The sequence below is a fragment of the Ambystoma mexicanum genome, chromosome 9 (assembly GCF_040938575.1).
Source record: "Ambystoma mexicanum isolate Mex_15411 chromosome 9, UKY_AmexF1_1, whole genome shotgun sequence".
Taxonomy (NCBI): domain Eukaryota; kingdom Metazoa; phylum Chordata; class Amphibia; order Caudata; family Ambystomatidae; genus Ambystoma; species Ambystoma mexicanum.
Genome location: NC_090931.1, coordinates 1387693712 through 1387703017, shown reverse-complemented (window position 1 = coordinate 1387703017; position 9306 = coordinate 1387693712). Strand labels below are relative to the sequence as shown.

Below are 9306 nucleotides of genomic sequence, written 5' to 3'. Positions count from 1 at the left end.
TCTGTTTGCATTTATTACACTGCTTTGTTCTCAGCTCAACTTTTTGGCAAAAACTAGTTATGTATCATAACTTCATACTCATACTAGCCACCACCATATGAAACAGATATGTGGTTTTAGCTGGTCATGGGGAATTTTGTAAGCTAATCACCAAATCCGTGCAATGTAGCATGGCCATTTGGCACATTTTTGTCCTTTTCATAAAATGCACAAAAGTTATGAATCTGCAAATGATCAAAAATGTTCCTAATTTCAATTTCCACCTTTTCATCAAATTTCATAATTGTCACATGTTCCGATCAGCCCAAAACTAGTATTAACTGGCCCTTTCAGTCCACAAAGTCCTAGGGAAATGAAATTAGTTTCTTTAAAACCGCCTGGAAATTACATAAAAAAAATAGCATAAACAAAATTAATTCTCATTCTGATTGCTGCGAAAAATGCCGAAAATGAAATCAGTGTTTTAATATCAATTGGGAGTGTCGGTCCGCACTGTGGGAGGGCTGTTTCATCCCCCACAGCTATCTGTCTTCCTCTGAGTTCAGCCAGTGACCAGAGATTGTATTAGTCCCTTTGAACTTTTTAGTTTGCTCTTTGAGGTGGGTGCAGGAAGGGCTCACACCTCCTGGTCTTGCTTTAGCCACACTTTGCTTCCTTTGAATTCTCTGGGCTCCTGCCTTCATGTCTGGCAGAGCAGGGAATTATGACGCCCTCAGCAATATCACATTTTATGGCAGGATGGTTATAGGATACATGTGATATTCCGTGGGAAGTGGGGCTTTGTCATTTGAAGATCCTGCCTCAGCCCAAACTGTTTTTTCTGGTATTAAGGGACTCTGAAAAGGTGACTGGAGTTTTGTGGGTTGGAATATAATCTGCATTCACTTTGTTCAACCACCCCCCCATCATATTCCGCTGACGTTTCTCTGTGAGAGCAGTGCTATCTTTTTCCACTTCGGCTTTTAAAGTCGTTTTTCTTTTTACACGTGTGCAGTGCGTTGTTTGCTTTTAATCTTTAAATCCTGTCTTGCAGGTCACAGGCTTCTAAGTTCTCCTTCTTGGGTGAATTTACATTTGCTGTGGGTCCCTTGACAATGATGGATAGGCCCCCTTTCACATGGTTCTTTAATTTGACATGAACACAAAGAAAAAGTCAAGCCGTTTTTCGTTTGCCGTGTTTAAAGGGCTGCTTTTCATGTGCAAGGGAAAGCAAAAGCCATTTTTGGGTGTAGTATTGCAATTCTTGCCCTTCATATGAAATACAAGTAAAGCAATGTGGTTTTTGGTTGCAGTGTATAACATCTTGTCATTCGGATGAAATAAAAGTCAAGCAAGGCCGTTTTTGGTTGCAGTGTATAACTTCTTGTCATTCATGTGAAATAACAGCAAAGCAGGGCCGTTTTTCTTTATCGTGTTCCAATGCTTGCCACTCATGAGACAGGGAAAGCAAAGCATGGCCGTTTTTGCTTGCATTGTTTAAATGCTGCGGTTCAGGTGAGGGGGTTCTTCTGTCTAGGTCATTTAAATGCACTCCATAATTACATGGTGCTTCAGATGGGAATTGTGCTCACACACATTAAATCAGATATACTGCTTTGAAAAACCTCTCGATTTTGATCCAAGGTTAAAATGTTTTTCACATCTGGTCCAAAGGCCATTCAGAGCTAATGTTTCTGTTACATGCACAGAATTGTTGCCAGGTTTCGGGGTAAGGATGGCTGTACACATGCCCAATCCACAATACACAGACATCGTAACAGAATTATACCTTACTACCTGAACCCAGCATATCATATCAAGGGTGCTGTGCGACCTGTGGGGAAACAAATCCTCTACTTTGGGGGAGCAGACATTGTCACTGCACTGCTGATGAACGTCAATGGAGGAACACATATCACAGCCACACTGTTCAAGATTTTTAAGATCATTATATATGGTTCAATATTACAAATATTTTAACATTAGGGTGATTGTTGTGAATATGAAATGAGCACTAAGCGCAGTGTGCAATATGTACTTAGTGATGAAAGCATACACCCTTTTATCACACACATTTGTCAAATATAAAGATTTGTGGTCATTCTTCTTTCCCCAAAATGCTCTTTGGTTTTATGCAAAGAAGTCTGGAACCCATGCTGGTGCCCTTTATCCCCTTTCTCATCAGGGTATTCTGAAAGAATACAAAATAAGTTTACCAGGCTGTCCACATTTGAATGACAACCTTCCATCATAAAATTGTGTACATGTGTGTTATACGTTTGATATAGTGCTTTGCTCAATAAGACAAATAAAACATTCTTATAATGACTACAATATTTACTGAAAGTGATCATTAGAAACATTGGAATATTTGTCATATTTTACAGGGAGCCGGTTTACAATGTCAGTGCAATTATATAAATTTGTTTTAATGCTGCTTTAGCAAAAAACCCAGACAACAGGCCCACAAGCTATATGTTTTTTTGCTCTGTCTGCAAAAGGTCGATTGGCTTTAGCAAACACATACCCGACTGCACAACTCTCACCCACGAAGGAAATAGAAATATAGATTGAGAAATAAAAGAGTGGGGACACCGGTTACAGGCATTAAGCAGGATATGATGTATGCATTACAAAAGACCTCAAAGTATATAATTGATGCATTTCACTATACAGCATATAGATGAAAAAGCCATGAACGTTTTCCCTAAATGCTCACATAAAACTCAAACACTAGACACTTTGGCATCATTCCTGAAGAAAAGGCAGTTGTTTTCTGATTTGTCACTATCACCTTGACAAGCCGATCTTCTTAAGTCCTTCGGGTGGAAGGGTCAATTGAACAAGTCACACCTGGCAATAGAAAATTTGCAATGCGTTAGTTAGATTTTTATATTGTAAAGGGCTGCCAGAAAACTCCAGCGCAAGCGGAACGAACAGGCTGGAAATCCTGCACCCAAATAACGGAACTAGTCAAAGTAATGCAAAGTCTGCTTTATTAATAATCCAGATAAAGCAGGGACAGCGGTAAGGGCACAAGTCTGCAGATTCTCGAAAGGTTCAATACAAAACAATGAACTGTAAATGTAGAACACGTCATTGCTGATGTAATACCACAATCTTAGTTGCAAAATCCTACGGGGTCAAGGGATTGGTTGAGGGAATAGTCTACATATACATTGTATATGGGTTAGTCTTTTCATTGTGCATAACTATTTGCTGGCCCCCACCTTGGTCCACCACTAAATTGATAAAAGTAAGAAAGACATCATCTTGGTAATAACTAATTGGCTAATGCAACAGTTGCAGGGTGCCATCCCATTGAGAGTTTTAATTGATTCGAATCTGTCTTTCCAACGATGAGCACTTGGCAGATCATTAGCACTTGAGCAAAAATAGTGGTAGGGGGAGTGAATCCAAGGAACAGCTTCTTATCATTAAATAAGACACAATCCCTTATTTCCTAGGCCACGAGCAAGGGCATCTAGCTTTGTACTTGGCCTTGTCCAGCGTCTCTGTTCTGAGAATCTGGGGGGAGTTGAGGCAGGCGCATATCTGTATCTAGAGTCAATGAATAGACAGTGGGCCTCATAACGAGGTCGGCGGTAACCCGCCAGTGCGACCGGCGGGCTGCAGCTGACCCCGTAACACCAAATTGGGCTCCTGACATCCCGGTGACACAGGGACATTCCAAGTCCCGCTGGCACAGGAAGTCAGGCACCGGATTGAAGTCAGGCACCGCTTTTTGTAACTCCCCATTTCTGGGAATGGGGAGATGGAAGCACCGGCACCATTTCTAATGGTGCCGTGCTTCTGTGACAATTCTGCCTACTGGGGCCGCTTTTGGGTGCAGTGGCCCCACTAGGCAGACTCAGAGTGTGGTGGTCCAGAAACAAGGGTGCCAGTAAACTTACCGCACTCTTGTTTCCGGAATGCCACACTCATAAAGAGGCCCAGTGTGTCAATTATAGGTCATGTGTTACAAGACCACGTCTTGAATTAGTTTACTCTGCGTTTACTATGTTTTTATCTAATATCAATACCGATGTTATTACCCTCTCTACCACTGGAGACTTAGTCGATCTGTTCCTCGTACGACAATAAACCTTTACTTAGTCGGCACCAGGCATTCAAAGGCAGTCTGTTCTCTACTTAATCCAAGAGAATTATGTCTTACGCTTGGGAATTATTATCTTCTGTTCTTCTTCAGAGCTATCCAAACCTACCTTATTTCACAGTAATCTTGGAAGGGGCCGCAGAGCCACTGTCTGGCCTGCATGGATCTGTATTTCAGATAATTCAGCAAATCAAAACTCTCTGCAACCTCAAGGCTTCTCATTCACTCTAACTTGGCTCCGCCATCCATTTCATACAAAATGGCCACTTACTACTGTTGCGTTTGTACATTTAACAAGCTATATGTTTATGTTATTTGTATTGCATTTGAGCGTATACATTGGTTATGTTATGTCTATATGGTGAGTGCAATTTTGTTCATGTCTAAATGCACGTTTGACCTAGTGTTCATGTTTCCTCATGGTGAGTGCACATATGCTTCATGTGTATTGTAATCGCGTGCGTCAGTTAGCAGTGACACCACTTGCTCTTGCCATCTTCGGTTACATCAGGTCTATCTCTTCTTGTAGTGTTTTGGACTAAGGGTGGCACGGTTTCTTTGGTGCAGAGCGTTTTTCACCTCTGCAGTATTGGGGCGGGACAGGGGCAGTCACCATGAATGACATATTCATCTGTCTCTCGACAATATACACAGGGCAATCAGTCCTTCCCTCGAAGTTTATAGTCTTCAAGCACTCACTGCAACCTCTTTTGGTGCTGAATTATCAGGGTATTATAACTCCTCTAAGGTAATGGTAGTGGAAAACTGTTGTGTATGGCTTGCCTGGGGAAGAAGGAATGTTGTGATGTCATGTGGAGTGCTGATGTCTGAATGTTGGAATGTATGGGTGAATGTTCTTGCCTGGTCAGTTGGTTAGCCCTCTGCCTGGGTGATGGGCCACCAGTGTCATTGTCCTATATGTAAACTAAGTAACTGCTTGTAAAGGGACTCAAAATGCTGTAATAAACCTCACAAGTGTACCTAAGAAGGATGAAGGCTGCTTCATTTAAAAAAAAAATGTTTGAAAAAACATCTAGCTCTGCTTAAGGGCACGCCTTATATACTCTCAAGAATGAAACTTGGTTTAAAGGGAATACAAAATTACCTTTGCTTAAAGCCAGTGGTCTACTGTATACGAATTTCGTCTTCCTGTCCTATTTCTTCTACCGCAAACGTACACTGACATTTACGTATCCGATGAGCTCAGAGTGTGCCATTTAGCTCCTTTTTTTGTGTTTTCATTTTCATTTTGGCCTCCCATTCTGAGATTGTAGGTCACATTTAAAATCCGATTTTTCCATCTTATTTCTTACTCCTTGCGATTCCCTTCCATCCACACAAAATTTAGTCTGCAGGTGTTTGGGGGAAGTGTTGCAGGGGGAGTGCATGACAGAAGTGCCATCTATGAGTGTGACAAAAAGTGATTTTGATTCCATTCATATTTACATTGATGTATCTGATGTCAGAAAGTTAAATTAAGTGTATTATAACATTTTGCTGTATATTATCACCATCCTTGTCATTGCTGCCCTAAATTTGATTCACTTGATTTTGCATTTGAATTTAAAAATAAATAAATATTTCATTATTACACACCGGCCTGGTTCATGGTCCATTGCGACAGGGAGTGTTTAAGGGGGATGTGAGATGGGTTTGGGTGCCTTCTCAAAGCAGAATCCGAAATAAATAAAGTTAAAAGCGTTTTTATTGTGCGCAACATCCCTTGCCAGTGGAAAGAGTCCTGGTATGTAGTGTGCCATGTCGTAAATCCGTTACAGGTGGCTGAGCGGAGAGCTCGAGAAGGAAGATATTTTGGAACAGAAAGTTGGATGTAGAGTGGTCCCAGGCCCCAAAAAGCCTTGTGGATGATGCAGAGGGTTTTGAAATTGATCCTTGCAGCCACAGGGAGCCAGTGAAGAGATTTCAGAGCTGGAGAGATACGATCCCTGGGTTTGAGGCCAAGGACAAGTCTCACAGTCCTGTTGTGGATAAGTAAGGACCAGAGCTCTGGAGACAGTGAGCATCTGGGGTAAAGTAAGAAAAGGAATAATACCTCTGAGAAGGTGCATCTGGTAGTTTGACTTCTTAGAGACATCAGAGATGTGAGAAGAGAAGGAGAGGGTGGAGTCGAAGATCAAGTATAGGGCCCAGAGTGGGTGGCCAGAGAGAGAGAGAGAGAGAGAGGAAAGGAGGAGCAGGTATCCCAATGAGGAGGATCTCAATCTTACTGGCATTAAGGCAGAGATCATTGGCGGCACAGCATTCCTGAATTGTGGTCAGACAGTCTGGTATGAGAGAAGAAGAAGAGGTGGCTGAGGGGAGCCTGAAAGAGAGCTGAGTGTCATCCACATAACATTGAAAATTGGACCAGAAAGTAGCGATGCAGTGGGCAAGAGGTTCCAGGTAGTGGTTGAAGATCCAGGGAGAAAGATTAGATCCCAGGGGAAAACCACAAGTAGCGAGAGAAATAGAAGAGTGGAAAGACCCAAGTTGGACCTGAGAGGGTCAGTCAGTGAGAAAGGAGGTCAACCAGGCCAAGGCCTGATTAGTAATACCAAGGTTGTCAGAGAATGAGGACAGAAGGATGATTAGAGTCATGACTGGAGAGCAAGTCTTCACATGTGTTCAGGAGAGCGATTTCCGTGCTTCTGGCATCTCCCAAGCCAGACTGGAGGCAACCAACAGATTCAGTATGTAGATTAAGCTGAGAGATGGCTAGCTTTTCTGAGAGTTTGCCCAGGAAAGTAGTGATGGAGATCAGGCGTTAGTTAGCCGAGAGGAAAGATCTGCCGAGGGCTTCTTTAGAGGTGGGTGCACAAGAGAGTGGTTAAGGGGGAGGGGAAAGTTTGCCAATTAAGACCCCGAATATTCCAAGTAGTGAATTTCCATTACCACTCTCTTTAATGTTTTATTATACAGTTTGCTCCGTGCTATCTTCCACAATATGAGAAACAAGGTCAATCCTAATTCGCACCCCAGGGCTTCCACTGGCACAGAGTTTGGGATACACAAAATTGTATGCCATAGCTTCCCCTCAAAGCATTCAAGCCAACTGACCTGTTTCTCACTAAAGATCTCCAATCCATACAAAACACCAGGCACAAAACTGGATGTGTACAATTTAATGTACCTTTCTTTGGAATTCCGACCCTTAGCTGAAAGAAACCATCTAATTGCACCGATCTTCCTACTTATATTAGGAGTAATTTTGCTTTCTAAAAAAGACAAACTGCTTTTACTTGCAATATGTACTCCCAAGTATAAGTAGTGATCAACCACTTTAAGCTTATTGCCATCTAATGCCTATATTAGAGGTTGTTTTTTCCTCTTGCTGGCACCAATAACCACAATCTTTGTTTTTCCCATATTTATGCGTAGGTTGTTCACTTTAGCGTATTCAAACAATGCATTTGAGGGCCCAGGACCTTTGCAAAACCTTTCAGAATGTTTCTTCTAGTCTTTCATTGACCTCTTGAATACCTGCAACAGTGGATCATGTGTCACAAACTTCCTTCAGACTCAGCCGCAAGTAATCTCAAGGCCACCAGTTTACCCTCCTCGCACCCAGGGCAGTCCAGTACCTTTCGATCATCTCACATTCTGAAACGTCCATTGTTTAACAGTCCCACGCTGTTTCCTAGTGCCCAGGCCTGACTGTATATTCAGCAGTTCATCGTGCTGTCATCTGTTTGGGTTGTGCCTCATAGTAGCATCCCGACTATCCTAATGGCAGTGGTCACGCCTTGTCTAATCCCAAGCCCCCCCGAAACTAGCGTACACTCAAACAACATGAGTTCATCACACATGCCCACTACCTGAAAGAATTAAATGTATGCAGGAAACACCCATTACTTACCTCTGTAGTCATCTCCTGGGCACACACCTGCAACCACTCCTACAACTTCCTTCTTACAAATTAGATCTCCCCGCCTTAGGATTCAAAGGTAGCTGTGATCTTACCATTGAATCCAATGGTAGGCACCTTTTCCACACTGTGGGAGGAAAAGAGCACTCATCATGACATTAGGCCCAACATGTGCTAGGACCTTGCTGTGTTAAAAAGTCAGGAATGTCCCTTCTCATCTTGAATTGTGTACTAGGAAACCATGCAGGCCACTGCACCACTAGCTTTATTGACATTTAAGCCATTTTAGATTGACAGAATGTGGAGATGTTGTTTGACAATATAAAATGTAATTTCATGGTTGACAATGAAAGAAACGCCTAAATGATCCCCTCGCTTGCACTTATTAGGGCACATATAGAATTCCAGAGCAACACTTTCCAAAATCCTTAGAGCAGTTAGATATAAACTGACATTTAATTCATAATAACATTTAATAAAAAATAAAAGTGTACAATTAAAGTTAGATTCACCCTAGGCATTTTATTAATTGTGACAATGGTACTTGACATGAGCTCCACACACACCTTGTCATTAGGTGAGCTGCAGGAATTCTGCCAAAAAGGCTGAACTGTTAAAAAGATTCCAACCTTTTGAGGAAGCAAGGGGAATGGAAGATTCCCAGGAGGCTGGTAACAGTTGTGAGACAAGCATGGTATCAAGAGAGACACATACTCAAATGTAACAGTTTCAAAAACGTTATTTATTGAAGTTCCTGGGTTGGTGTAATACCTAACTGGCCCTAACTCTAAAGGAGATAACAGGTTGTGCTAGTTAGTCGTGCTCGCACCCTTAAATTGTTTGACATGAGATTTATCTGGTGGACAATTATGAGTGTTCTGTTATTATTGTGGTCCACTCTTAATAAGAAACAGCCAACACGTGTTTTGACAGTAAGTCTTTCTCAAGGCTGAATAACAGAAAAATAAAACAGAAAAATAAAACAAAGCAATATTTGCACAATTTAGGTGGTAACAGTGAGCAAAAGATACACATCAGAACAAAATAAATGTATATTGCAGACAAGAAAATATTTACATACAGAAAGTAATAAATTAGGCATGTGAACCAATGGAGAGAAAACAGGGATGGGGTTAAGCCAGACAGAGCCACGGGTAAGCAGTTAATAATCATTCTTTAACATGATTCTCAAATGGTGTCCCGAAATCGAGACCTGCCGATAGTTGTGTAGAGGAGCAGCCAAGTGCCCCTGCAGGAAGTCCCACCCCTTCACAACTATATGATAGAAGTCAGAAATCGTGCCATGCTAAACATCACTGGTTATGAATATTCCACAGAGAATCTT

General features: G+C 41.8%; 1 long non-coding RNA gene across 1 annotated transcript; it reads right to left on the bottom strand.

Annotated features, from left to right (window-relative positions):
• Window positions 1-1903: 1903 nt before the first annotated feature.
• LOC138489136 (uncharacterized) lies at window positions 1904-3829 on the bottom strand. The gene is made up of 2 exons (XR_011274755.1): window positions 2699-3829; window positions 1904-2170 (listed from the first exon to the last, which is right to left on the bottom strand). It is a non-coding gene; the product is annotated as an uncharacterized lncRNA (long non-coding RNA).
• Between the last annotated feature and the right edge of the window lie 5477 nt (window positions 3830-9306).